This window comes from Monodelphis domestica, chromosome 2 (assembly GCF_027887165.1).
Source record: "Monodelphis domestica isolate mMonDom1 chromosome 2, mMonDom1.pri, whole genome shotgun sequence".
Taxonomy (NCBI): domain Eukaryota; kingdom Metazoa; phylum Chordata; class Mammalia; order Didelphimorphia; family Didelphidae; genus Monodelphis; species Monodelphis domestica.
This window is the reverse complement of record NC_077228.1, coordinates 303,947,165-303,960,930: the sequence shown is the minus strand read 5'-3', so window position 1 is coordinate 303,960,930 and position 13,766 is coordinate 303,947,165.

Genomic DNA, 13,766 nt, shown 5'->3' with positions numbered 1-13,766 from the left:
GCAGCTCGGATGGGCAGAAGAATCGAACAGAGAGAGTGCAGTATTTGTGGGCCTCCTCTGTTCCCCAACTTTTTCTCTCTCTTTCGCTTTTTAGTTTAAACTGTCCCCTATTAGGGACCCCCTTCCCCCCATTCTTTTCTTTTCTTGGAACCCTTCCTTCGGTTTTCTTTGGAGAACCCCCGACGCTGTGTGCTGGTCATGCAGTTTCAATGCTACGGAGATCCCCTTGGTGGTGAGCATACGAGATACTCTAAGGGTGAGAGGGAAATTATATTTTTTCTTTAGAATGGATCCTAAAACACTGATTTTTTTTCTCAAAGCATGCTTGTCACAATGTTGTGTGTTTCTGTTTTTTGTTGTCTTTGTCAAAGTCTCATCTCTATGTATTCTTAAATTGGACACACAAAAAGAATGTAAAATGGGATAGTTGCAAGATTGACCTTGTCTGTCAAAAACCCTCAGCAGAGGACAAAAGCAAATACCTGTTCAATGATTTTTTCCTCTTTCTTTCTTTGGATGGGCCCCCAAAGGAGCGAAAAAGAGAAAAATTCAGAGCAGAAAAAGGGAGATTTTTACTCCACAATTAGAGGCTATTTTTCACTTAAGATTAATCCTATGGTTTGATGTATGCAATTTGGGAGTATTGTTAATGATTTTGATATGATCTAAATTTAATTTCGTGCAACTATTTGTCAGTTAAATGTGAAATATTAATCAGATTTTATTGAGCACAACAAAACTCCTGGTTAGAAGTTTGTTTTATTAAATATTGCTATACATAATGGTTTCAGTGAATTTGAGAATTGTCTAAATGTGGCTGATAGCCAGACTGACACAGAGAGGGAATATTTTCTTCTATAAGGACAAAAAATTGCACTGGCTACTTTATATATGTAAAAGTCATCATGTTGTTGAGAAGAACTTATTCTAGAAATTAAATTTGGGATTTTTTCAAATCTGATTTATTTTAATGCATGTGCTGTCAGGAATAGTAACAAGAAATCATATGACACACAAGAAGTTTAAGTAATTAATCTGTTCATGGAATTTTATAATACCAGTATTAAGAATTTGGTATTTTGCAAGAGAGAATTTCTAAATGATGTTTTTGATCAAAGTTATATGAATTGTTTTTAAATGTGAAAAATGCATAGGAAGGAATTGGTAATCTAGAGATGAACATGTATGTATTCAGATACCAAATGCTGGAAATTAGTGATGCTGAGTGAATACAGAATATGTATGCATTTGTATTATGAAGAGAATTAAGTTTTCCACCTAAATAGGTTAAGGGTATATGATATACAAACTGTATGTCCTTAACAAGACAAATTTAACCAGCCCTGAAATCAAGAGGGCTTGTCATGAAGATTGAATACAATTCCATATAGTGCCTTTCCTCTACTTACAATAATGGTAAAGAGGGGAAGCCAGAAGAAACAATGAAGTAGTCCCAATAAGAGAAAATAATTAATTGAAGTAGATAAAGGAGATTTATCCCTTCCTAAGTTTTTTTTAGGAAACAGACCCAGCCCCCTCCCCCTCAGGAGGTCAAACAGTTTTTGCAGGCTGAAAAAAAAAAGACTCTAATTAGCTGAAGGATAAGAATTAGGAAGATCAGGTAACAAAAGGAACTTCAGGAATATCAAAGAGGTCTGGCTGGAATGCCAGGTAACATATAGCTAACTAGGGATGTGATTAAGTAACTGTGAAAGTAACCAGCCTCTGAGGACAAACCTAAGGATCTCTGACCTCACATAACTATGTTTGTGATCAAACTATGTTTGACTGTCAAATAAGAATCTTTATGTGAAGGGAAATAACTTTATATCTTATAACCTATCTATATAAGTTTATAATTGAATTTGGAGGTGTCTGGATTCGTTTTATGAAGTGTTCCACTGCAATAAGAGTAATGAATAAAGATACTAACTGATATTCTTAAATTCTAGTATGAATTAGATATAATTGTAATAATGTTGATGGAATTTAATCAGGAATATAGCAATATTTTAGGCTAAACGAAAACCAAACTGTAGGTTTTATTCTACTTTAGACAGGTTTTGAGGAGTGCACGTAAATGCTTTGTGCTTCAGTTTGGTTACACTGAAACATTGCTAAAGGACTTAATCAAAGTTATTTGGGAGTTGTGGAGTTTAAACTAAAATCCACTGAGAGTAAATTATTATGAAAGAGGTTTGATAAATTCAATATTATAGTAAGCTCACTTGTTAAAGAAGGATGGGACCAGGCTGTTAAGTAATAAATCTAAATTGAGCCAAGGAGCCTTGTGATAAATTGCTCAGAAGCTATTAACCCCTTCCTTGCACACAGGAAGGAGAAAGAAGTTCCACACTAATACTTATAAACTGCAATAGGGATCTCAAAGAGTTAACAACCTCTGTGTGATAGAACTTAAGATAAGTGTATTTTAATTGTAGATTCAGAGGTTTTAAGACACTCAAACAAACAAACTTTGCCAGGCCTGGTCTGACCAAGTAGCTTGTTTGAAGCTGTGAATTTTAGTGCAGACATTCCATGTCCAGAATGATAAGATTATTCAGCCAACAAGATGTAGCTTCAGCCCTTCATTCTGTAAGACTACACTTTCCTGCTCTGTACATCATCCATTATATGGGTGATATTCTTATCATGGCTGAAGATGAATCTCAAATAAGCAAGTGCTATCTATAGTCAATTGGAAATTACCTTGCAAAAATACCATTTAGCTATTACTCAAGAAAAGATTCACAAAACAAGTCCCGTACTCTATCTAGGGGCTCAGTTATAGGCAACATCTGTTATGCCTCAAAAATACAATTAAGAAAGGACTGCTTTAATGATTATCAGAAATTGTTAGGTGATATCAATTGTGTCAGGCAATATTCATTTCTTACTACAACTGAATTACAACCTTTATTCAAAATACTGGAAGGGAGCTCTGACTTGAATTCCCCTGGAACTTTGACACCTGAGGCCTCTCTTGCTTTAGAGATAGTAGAAGATAACCATTATCAGCCTCAATTAGCTGTGAAAGTGACTATTTTTGCAACTTTAATGTTACCAACAGGTGCCTTAACTGAGAAACAAAGAGTCATTGAATGGTTACATCTAAAAAGCAAAATGGGAAAGGCTTTACAGAGTTATGACTGTCTTATGGCTCAATTAATATGGAAAGGCATAAAACATGTGGTCTCAGGTTTAGGATAGTATCCTCATGAAGTCCAGGTACCCATTGCTAAAGATATACTACAGAAATATTTAGTCTTTACTGTTAGCATACCCCATTGCTATTACCACCTACACTCCACAAGGCTTATTTTCTTTTTCGTCACAACATCCTATTTTTTTTCCTAATATTCTAAGAGATTGTCCGGTATCAGGACCTAATGTTTGTGTTGATGCAAATGCTAATTACAAGACAGGAGTATAGAAGGAAGGTAGTTCACCTGTCATTTTTACCACTCCTTATTCTTCTACCCAACAAAATGAATTAACAGCTGTTTGACTAGCTTTTTGGTTATTTCAGGAACCTTTACTCTAAATAAAAAGTGTCCTAATTGTGTTCCAAACCACCCCCCCCCCAATGCATATTGCTGTGAATCCCAGAGGCTTAAATAGTACAAATGGATGTGACCCATGAACCGTCCTTTGGGCCACTTAAATATATCCATGTCACTGTGGATACTTATTCAGGATTTTTATGGGCTTCCTGCTTGATGGGAGAAAGAACTTCTCATGTTATTACTTTTGAGATGGCTGGTCCCCCCAGAACATTTAAAACAGATAATGGACCTGCTTATACTTCCAAACAATTTTTTCTTTTTTGCCACACTTGGGCTATTCACCTCACAGGTATCAGATCTTAAAAAACATTTCTTTTAAAACAAAAAGGGGGAGACAGCATCCCACATCGATGATTGGCAATAGCTGTATATACTATAAATAATTTGATCTTTACTTCCAATAATATATCCAGAGCTGAAAAATTTTTCTCTGCATTTTCTTATGAATGAAATTCAGGCACCACTCCTGTGCTCCTTGCCCCAGAACAAAAACTTGGCATGTGGAAAGATGATAATCAAACTTGGCAAGAGGCAAGGACTACCCAGTGGTCCTGCAAGGCCGAGGTTCTGTTTGTGTCTCCACAGGTAAAGACAGAGTATGGCTCCCTTCCTGCTGAGTTCGAGAAATTGACCATAAAGAGAAGGACAAGGAGAGGACACAGGAAGCCTCACAAGGAGACTCGACAAAGTCTCCATAAGATACTGACTCTTCTGCTTCTATTCCAGAATTTAAGTGAAGCTACTGGAGTAAAGAGATGGTCTTTGGGGAACAACCATCTTGGGTAGAGTATGTCAGCATGGGACACGCTTTACCAGAAGTCATCTTATATACAAAAACTAACTGATATTCCTGGCATTTACCATTTTGAGAGACAAGCTAAGGACAACAATCAGGCCAACAATTTGTTTGTGCCTTTCAATTGGACTGGACTAGTTGAGGCACCCCCAGTGTGCCTCACAAGAGACCATCCTGCATGCCTGCCCCTCAGATCTCTGCAGGTGCATTATTATGGTCATCCTGACCTGTCAGACTCTTTCTGGATAGGACCTTATCATGTAGATAAAAGGGAAAAATATGAAGATTATGGCCAACTGCAATATCTAGGTTGGCTAGGAGAATCTTGTGATAGTATTTGGGGACAAGAAAGACCTATTTGTCCATATGTGATGGGATATGAACAAAGAGACACTGTTAATATGTTTCTGCCCTTGCTGTCATATAGATCTAAAAGGGCATCATGTATTCATTGGAAAAATATGATTTGGATGTATTGGCATAACAACACAAGGTGTACTGGAAAGAAATTGGATTCTTATAAATTTCATGATTGTTTTATAGGATACAGCTCACCTTTGTGGGTGATGCCCCCAGAGCTAATTGGTTACATTTTGCTAATTTCACACAGATTTTGACTGATTATGGAAAGATAGCCCCGGCATTGGATAAAGTAAATATGTCTCATTATGTTAATGTTACTTATAATGGAAAAGTCCAAAATCCAGTAACTAGAAGTGTTACATTAGACATTCAAGGTAAACACTCAGGGGGATGGTATCACTCACTGGCAGAGAGAGCAATGGAATAATTGTCTCAACTAATCAGCCCTAAGAAAAGAAGATGTATTTCTTGCTTAGTTTTAGGAATTGTAGCTCTTATAGCCGCTATAACAGCCACAACTGTCAGTAGTGTTTCACTAGCACAAAGTGTAGCTAATGTAAGGACCCTGGAACATGATGCAGAATACTTACATGGGCTAGCACAGAATGTAACCCAGGTTTTACACTTGCAGCAGGATATTAATACAAGGGTTTTTTATGCTTTACAACAAATATCTAAAGATGTATTGTTATTTACCAATCAAGTAGAAATTTTAGCTATCAAGGGTAAATTAAGGTGTGATTATCGCTATTCAGCCTTTTGCCTTCTTCCTGTTAAAGCTAACATGTCTGATGCATTCGAAAAAATTAGAAGTGATTTACAAGGTCTTTGGTTAAAGAGTAACATCTCAGAGGACATCCAGCAATTGAACCATATCATTGATGAGATGGATAACTCTTTAGCTGAGGACCTTCGCCCCGAACATATCGCTGATTCGTTATACAATTGGATTAAGTCAGGCCAAAGTTGGCTATCCCCTTTGGCTCAAATGAGTATAACCATATTAACCTTCATATTGTTCATAGTTATCTTAGCGGTCCTTCTTCCCTGTCTGTTCCAAATCCTTTTGTCCAGCTTGGGAAAAATTGGCCGAATCTTGGCTCTCCACAGAAGTCTTTTGCAAAACAAATAGGGGGAATTGTAGTCGAGGAATACCTCCTCTTTTCTTTATTTGTATTTGCCTAAGATAAAGTTGTGGACTTACTTATCTTTGCTTCAGACAAAGATGAGGATTGACCTTCGCCCATCTTGGGACCAAGGATGAAACAGTAAACAAGAAGGCTGCGGGATAAAATTTATGAAGGGCTAATTGCGATTAGGTGGGCGCCTATCCCCTCGTCTGTCCCCTTCCCCTTTGTTTGTATTTGCATTAAAGGAAGAATGTAGGCTGACCTTCGAACACCTGACTATCCCTTGACCAAGATTAGGGTTTCTGGAATGTAGAGTTGTACATTCCTGTAGGTTTTTTGTCTAAGTAGTCTTTGCCTATAAAAGTTCTGTGTGAAGCAAATAAAATTGGCACTATTTCTCTCTTTTCATATAGTGTCCATCTCTTCTTTTGTTACTCTTCATTTTTCGTTACCCCAAACAGGATGTCACAGGACTGGCTGACCCTGTGGATGAGTCTTGTAAGCCATAGAATCTTACACTGGTCCTCCACCATACATTAGCTATTTCAATCTATGTCTCATGTGAATCTTATAATTAATATGTCCAAGTCACAATTCATCATATTTTTCACAAAATATGACCCTCTTCCAAATGGCAATATTTCTATTGAATATAACACCATCTTTCCAGTCACATTGATGTCATTCTCTATACTTTACTCTCCTTAAACCCAAATATAAAGTTTTTACCAAATCTTGTTAATTCTGCTTCCATAGTATCTTTTATGAATCATCTCTCTATAGAGAACTGAAACAGCCCCCATAATTTCTTATTTTCACTATTACAACAACCTTCTAATTGGTCTCCCTACATTAAGTTCCTCCCTATACCACTCAACCCTTAATAGTGATGCCAAGGGACAGGTCAGAACATATCATATTTGTACTCAATTTCTATTGCCAATAGGAGCAAAATGTAAGCTTATCTCAATAACATTAAAAGTCTATCCATTTGATTCTATTCTTATCATGTATTCTACCCTTTGTAGAGATGAGTTACAAGGATTTGACAGGCAGGCTCTGAGACATAGAATCCCAGAGAACCTTCAGAGCTGGCAGGGGAAAGGTTCCAAACCATTGAGGAGACTGTTGGATGGACGTAGGGGTTTGCAGCTAACAAAGAAGCTGGTGGTTGCTGATCTGTGTTCCTGTGGACATCTCAGGATCATACTTCAAGCAGCCCCCTGAAGCAGGAGTGGATAGGTATGTCCCAGTTGCCCTTAGGTGGACAAAAGGAAAGACTGGGAGTTCCAGCCATTCTCTAGATCATCTAGGACTCCTCATCTGGACTCCAGCCTCTACTTGCCAAAAGACTCTATATGTAAGATCTCTGCACTTTCTGTTGGGCTGACTCTTGGGAGTTTAGGATAAAATAAGATAGGATTATTAGTTAGGAGTTCTAAACTAAGGGATTAAGTTGTAAGACCTCCTTCTCCCTCCCCCTCCTTTCCTAAACTTCTCTGTTGAATAAAAGCAAAATATTTAAATGTTAATCCCTATGTGTTTTCCATCCTAAACCCCTCCAAATTAATATTGTTATTTCACATTTCATATACTCTCTGGTATAATTAAACTGGTCTTCTTACTATACCTCATAGAAGATTTTTGATTTCTCATGTTTATTCTTTTGCACTGGTTGTCTCTCATGTTGGGAATATATTTCTTGATTACATGTACCTTGTTTCCTACAATATTCAGCTAAAATATTACTCTTTATAAATCATTCAGGCAATAAGAATTTTTTAAAGAACCTGCTATGTTCCAGGCACAAAAGTGAAATATAATCTTTGACTCTGAAGAACTTATATTCCAATGAGGGAAAACAGCATATAAATATATAGGTATGTGGAAATTGTTACAAAATAATTTCAGGTAAATGTACTAGAAGTTTGGAGCATCAGCAAAGGATTCATGTAAAGGGCTGCATTTGATTAGAGTCTTTAAGAAAATAGCTTTCTGATGGGCAGAAATGAGGAAGGAGTAGATTCCATGCATATGGAACAGGTAATGCAAATTTACAGATATGGGAGTATGAATCACCTCAGCTATTGGCACCTCTTTTTATAACACCTTATATTTATGTTGTATATATCTTTCTATGTATTCATGTATGTGTATGTACCTTTTAATTTTATCATTGTATTCTCATCATTCAGCACAATTTCTGGCATAGAGTAGACAGATAACAAATAGTTATTGATTAATTGATGGACCTTGTAACAGATAGATGTATGTCATCTGATAGATGAACAAATGAATTTGGAAGTCATCAGTGGAAGGGTACTCATCAGCTGATAAATACTTTTGTCCATAGCAAAATGCCATGAAGACTAGTAGAGCATGGAAAAAGCTATATTTTGCAACTACAAGGAGAGATAATACTGAAGAAGTAATAAATATCTTGAATAATCATTCAAAGGAAGTGTTACTAATCACTCTTTACCTATGTACCAGTGGATGTAGGGTTCCAAATGGACCTGATACTTTTACTTGGACATTTGTCACTTCTGACTTCATGTACACTGTTGGTCTATTTATAAGCCCCATTGAATTATGTACATATACATACATATAGAAGGAAAGCAGGTAGGAGGCCTCTGAGTGTCAACTTCAATCATGCATGCATAAAACTGTATGAGAGAAGGGACTGAAAATATATACACAAAAAGACAGAAGATGTCAACCTTGGTATGACATGCAGAGAGAAAAAAAAAACCTCTAAAAATAAGTCCCACTGTTTAATCCATTGCTGCTTAATTTAATTTCAGCTTCAACAGAAATGTATTTTGACTATCAAGATATTAAATCTAGGCTGCTATTCCACCCAATAGAGAATACACCTTCCTCTGCAGTGCTCAGACATACCAGGATCCAAATTCATACTGCTCATTCAGGGAAAAAAATGACAGACTGCATAATGACATATGATTTGTTGGTGAATATCTCATATTGCCCTGCTCCCCAAAATATCTGATGAATAAGAGCTCTCCCAGCAAATAAACTGGGCAATCATTTCTAGAAAAAGGAACCATAGTAGGATGAGTTTTGGATATGGAGTCAGAGGAACTGAGTTCAAATGTTGACTTTATTTTCTAATACTGACAAAATGTTGGGTGATTCACTTGATTAAAAGGGGTTGTGACACTCAATAAGCATAGAATCATAGATTTATAGCTGGAATTAGTCCTCTAGACTTCTTTTGCAAATGAGAACACTGAGAGCCAGAGGAGTTAAGTTATTTGTCCAGCTTTTAAATGTCTGAGGTAGGATTTCAACTTGGATCTTCTTGACTGTAAGTCTTTTATTCTCTATGCCAGGGGTTCACAAATAGCCCATAGTTTTTGTTTTAACTCCCAACTGTATAGAAATAGGAAGCAGGTCAGATTTGGCTTATAGGCATTGGTCTGGCAATGCTGCATGACTCCCAAAGCAATAATCCTGTACTCCATCATACCTCTCCACAAGTGTAATGGTGCAGGAGAAAAGAAGGTTCCTGAGGTGATAGAAAATAGATTCAGACCCAAGTCATTTAACTTTTCTGGGACTCAGTTTCCTTTTCAGTATATTGAATGAGTTGACCTAAAAGGTTCCTTTCAAATCTAAATTTTTGAACCTATTAATTAGAAAAAAAAATCCCCCTGAGAATGTATTATTTTCTTATAAATTGCCAACAACCCTACCTAGTCATCCAATCACCCTTTTTCATAGTTTCACATGGTTTCTTTTGCCAGGCTGTCCACAAACAGGAAATGGGAAATAGGTGATGTGTTCCTTTATCCCTTTCACATGTCTGTCACCCTGCCCTATAGGAGATAGCAGAGTTGTTTCTGATTGCTCAGGACCTTCCCTTCATTTCATCACCCTACTACATTACCCTTCTGAATAAAGTTCTGGCAGTAGAATGTTCTTTATTCCCTCTCCCACCTACTCTTACCTGCCCTTAATATCTTCAAGCCCCAGTATCTTAGATAAAATTAACTGATAATATAAAATAGCAGAGATGTTAATAGGACAATTCCTTTCAGTAAAAATAAACAGACATTAAAAATATTTGAATATTCTTCCTGGAGATACAACCTTCTAACACAAACATTTAACTTTGATAGTGGAATTTCCATAAAAAGTAGTAGACCATTGAGAATAATATTGCTTTTAACTAGGCTTTGGTGTAGCTATGGAGCCACAGGTTTCACTTTGTATTCTGTTTGGAGTGAAAATTTATTTTTATTGTTCAATGGGAGAGTCAAACAAATATATCGATCAAATTAGATAAATGCCTTTGTTACCTTTAATGTTATGTTAGCTTCAGTTATTCTCACTCTTTGAAATACTTAGGATTAGCATCACTTTAATAAGGAAAAATACTTGTACAAAAATATTCATAGCTGTGTTCTTTGTGATGGCAAAAAATTGGAAAATGAGGGGATGTCCTTTGATTGGGGAATGGCTGAACTAATTGTGGTATCTGTTGGTGATGGAATACTATTGTGCTGTAAGGATTGATGATTTGGAGGCTTTCTCTATGAACTAGGAAAACCTCAGTGAACTGATGCAGAGTGAAATGAGCAGAACCAGAACATTGTACACAAAAAGTTAAACATTGTGGAAAAAACTCAATGTAATGGACTTTTCTACTAGTAGCAATGCAACAAGCCTGGACGCTCCTGAAGAACATACATAAAAGAATGCTATCCATATTGAGAGAAAAAACTATGGGAGTAGAAATGCAAAAGCAAAACATATATCACTTATCCCATGTGTACATGGGGATCTGATTTGGGATTTAGGCTTTAAAAATTGCTCTATAGCAAAAATGAATAATATGGAAATTGGCAATAAGTGACAACATTTGTACAATCCAAGTTGAATTGCTTGCTGGCTCTGGGAGGGGGGAATGGAAAAGGGAAAGGAAAGAAAATGAATCATAGAAACATGGAAAATATTTAAAAATAAAAATAAATTAATAAATCCATAAAAAAGAATTAGCATTACTTTCATGGTCAAAGTTCTTGTGGTAGGATTTCTAATCCCCTTTTACATTCTGAAGTTCATTTTTGTAAATATTGTAACAAGGAATATATAGTTATTTTAAAAACAATAGAACGTCCATGTCCAATAGGAATTGGCATATGTGAGTAGATGTTAAGATTTGACTATAAAATTCATAGCAACTATTGTTTTTAGTGTAATGTAGTTAAAATTATTTTAAAAAATTCTTTAATGGAAAAGTTGTACTTTTAGATTAGTGAAGGCTTTATAATTCCAGAGATAAAATTAGATTTTACTGCCTCATCCAATGGAGGTTTTAGGGCAGAGGAAAGAGAAAATAATATGGATGTCCAAAAGTATAGGAACCATACTTTAGGTTAACACAATTAAAAGTACAGTAAACAATACAAATTAGAGGATACTTTAAAAGACATTAATACTTTCAACTGCCTTGTTCTGTGCACAGGCCTACATCCTTAAAATATATGTGCACATTTTATACATGTTGTTACACATATGTATGATATATGTTGCATATATGTTATATTTCAATGTGTTATATATAGACATGTATATATGTTATTTATTTATAATACTAGTTATTTATCTACCTATATCATACTGAAAAGATGTGTTCCTGTGCAAAGTAATATAAGTGCCAATACTTGTAGTTGACTCCTAAGGGTGTTGTTTGCTTGTCATACTTCAAAAGTAGGCAGTCAATATGAGAAAATGGTGATACACTAGTTGTCACATTTAAGCTGTCCCAACTGAGTCTTATTGGCAAAAGATAGATGCACATGATATCAATTTCTGTACTCTCTACCTCAGTTAACCATATCTTTAGCTTTAACTCTAACTGAATTTTGAGGTTTTTTTCAAGATAGTTTATCAATAATTTCATTAATACCATGATTTTTTTTAAACTTTACCTTCCATTTTAGAATAAATACTGTGTATTGGCTCTAAGGCTGAAGAGTGGTAAGGGCTAGACAATGTGCTCAAGTGACTTGCCCAGGTCACACAGCTAGGGAGTGTTTGAGGTCAGATTTGAACGCAGGACCTCCCTTCTCTGGGCCTGGCTTTCAATCCACTGAGCAACCCAGCTGCCCCCCTCCATGATCTTTTTCTAGTCATGGTTCAAGTTATTTTTCATAGCAATACTTGATTCTGATGTTAGAGAGAATTAAATGAGGTCTTATGTATCTCTTTTGAATGAAATAACCTGAACTGGCTTCTGTTTTAATCTTAATGTAACACAGTTGGTCTTTTATGATAGAACCTGCTATATCCTAGTTGATGAGGGCAGTTTTAATTAATATCTTCATCTAATATCTGGTGAGTGTAAAGGCTGACTTCTTTCCTTGCCCTTTCTGGAGGTGTGAACTTCCGAGAAAGGCCCATCCTCTTGAGACTCCTTTCCCCTGACTGGTGCCTTAGAATTTCTTTCATTTACTTGAGTAATTCATTTTGGGATTTAGAAATTAAATCCCTGGTGACCACCAATTAAATATTCAGTAAACCACAAAACTAACAGAGTCAATATCTCATATTACTCTTTGGGTTGTAAGCTATGGGAGAATGAATTCCAATGCACACATGGGGGAATCTTATAAATGCACTTCCAATGCTGTATAACTAAATGTCTTTGTTTTGAACTTATGTATTCTTTGGCTAAGTGGCAAATTTCAAATCTTCATTGGGAACTCACAAGTTATTATTGTGAGTGAATACTAAAACAAATTGTACCTTGAATTTGGGGTAGCTTTTCAGGGAACCCACACATGAAGAACAATATAGGCAGTAACTCAGAATCAGAATTTCACTGCTAGAAGTGACATTAGGATTGATCTAATGCAAATTTCACCCAAATAAATAATCAATAATAGGATATTCAACAAGTTATGTTGAATACTACTTAAAACTTGCCAGTGACTAGAAAATACACCACATCCCCAAAACAATATATTCCAATTCTAAGACTTTCTAATTATCAGGAAGTTGCTTTACTTTAAATTGGTTTAAAATCACGCTGACACTTTTAAGGGACAAAACAGAATGCTTCTAATCCCTTTTCCCACTTAGTAGCCTAAAAATTAGAAGTGTTTTATTTTTCTTTTTTTAATATCATATTTATTTTCCAATGTATCACTTCCTTTCTTCCATTCAGAAATATATCTTGTCTAACAAAAAGTAAAGTAGAAGCAGGAAAAATAAGCAGGTCAGCATAACTAAGCCACAAAATAAATCACAGAGCTTATGCACCATATATGATCCATAGTATTAGGTCCAAGAAATTCACATCTACAAAGAAGAGAAATCAGTGAATTCTTGTATTTCTTCTTTGTGATCAAGCTTGGTCATTAAAATTTCCCAGTGATGTAACTAAATCAGTACTTAGCAGACAATTTATATCTCTAAATGCTTATATTAATAAAACAGAGAAAGAGCAAATTATGGATTATAAAATATCATAAAATTAATATTTAAAAACTATGTTGACATGTAATCTTAAAAATGTTTAAAATTATTATAAACTTTTTCTTAAATTCCTATCTTTCAGTTTTATGTGTTGGTTTTTCATCCAAGGCATATCACCAAAAAGCTCTAGCTTTGTCCCTTTTCTCTGCTTATACTATCTCAATTATAGATCTTTTTGCATTATCTTTAAAAATGACTCAATTCTGTATATCTAAACCTAGTATCCTTTCTGAACTAAGTTCCCCATATTACCAACTTCCTTTTAGTCATTTGACATCTTGACATACATATCTCAAATAAAATATGAATACAAAAGAGCATCTATTATGTTTTCTTGGTGTGGAGAACACTCATATAGTCATCATCCTAGTTCAAGCCTTCCTTATCTCTGCCTCTTCCCTG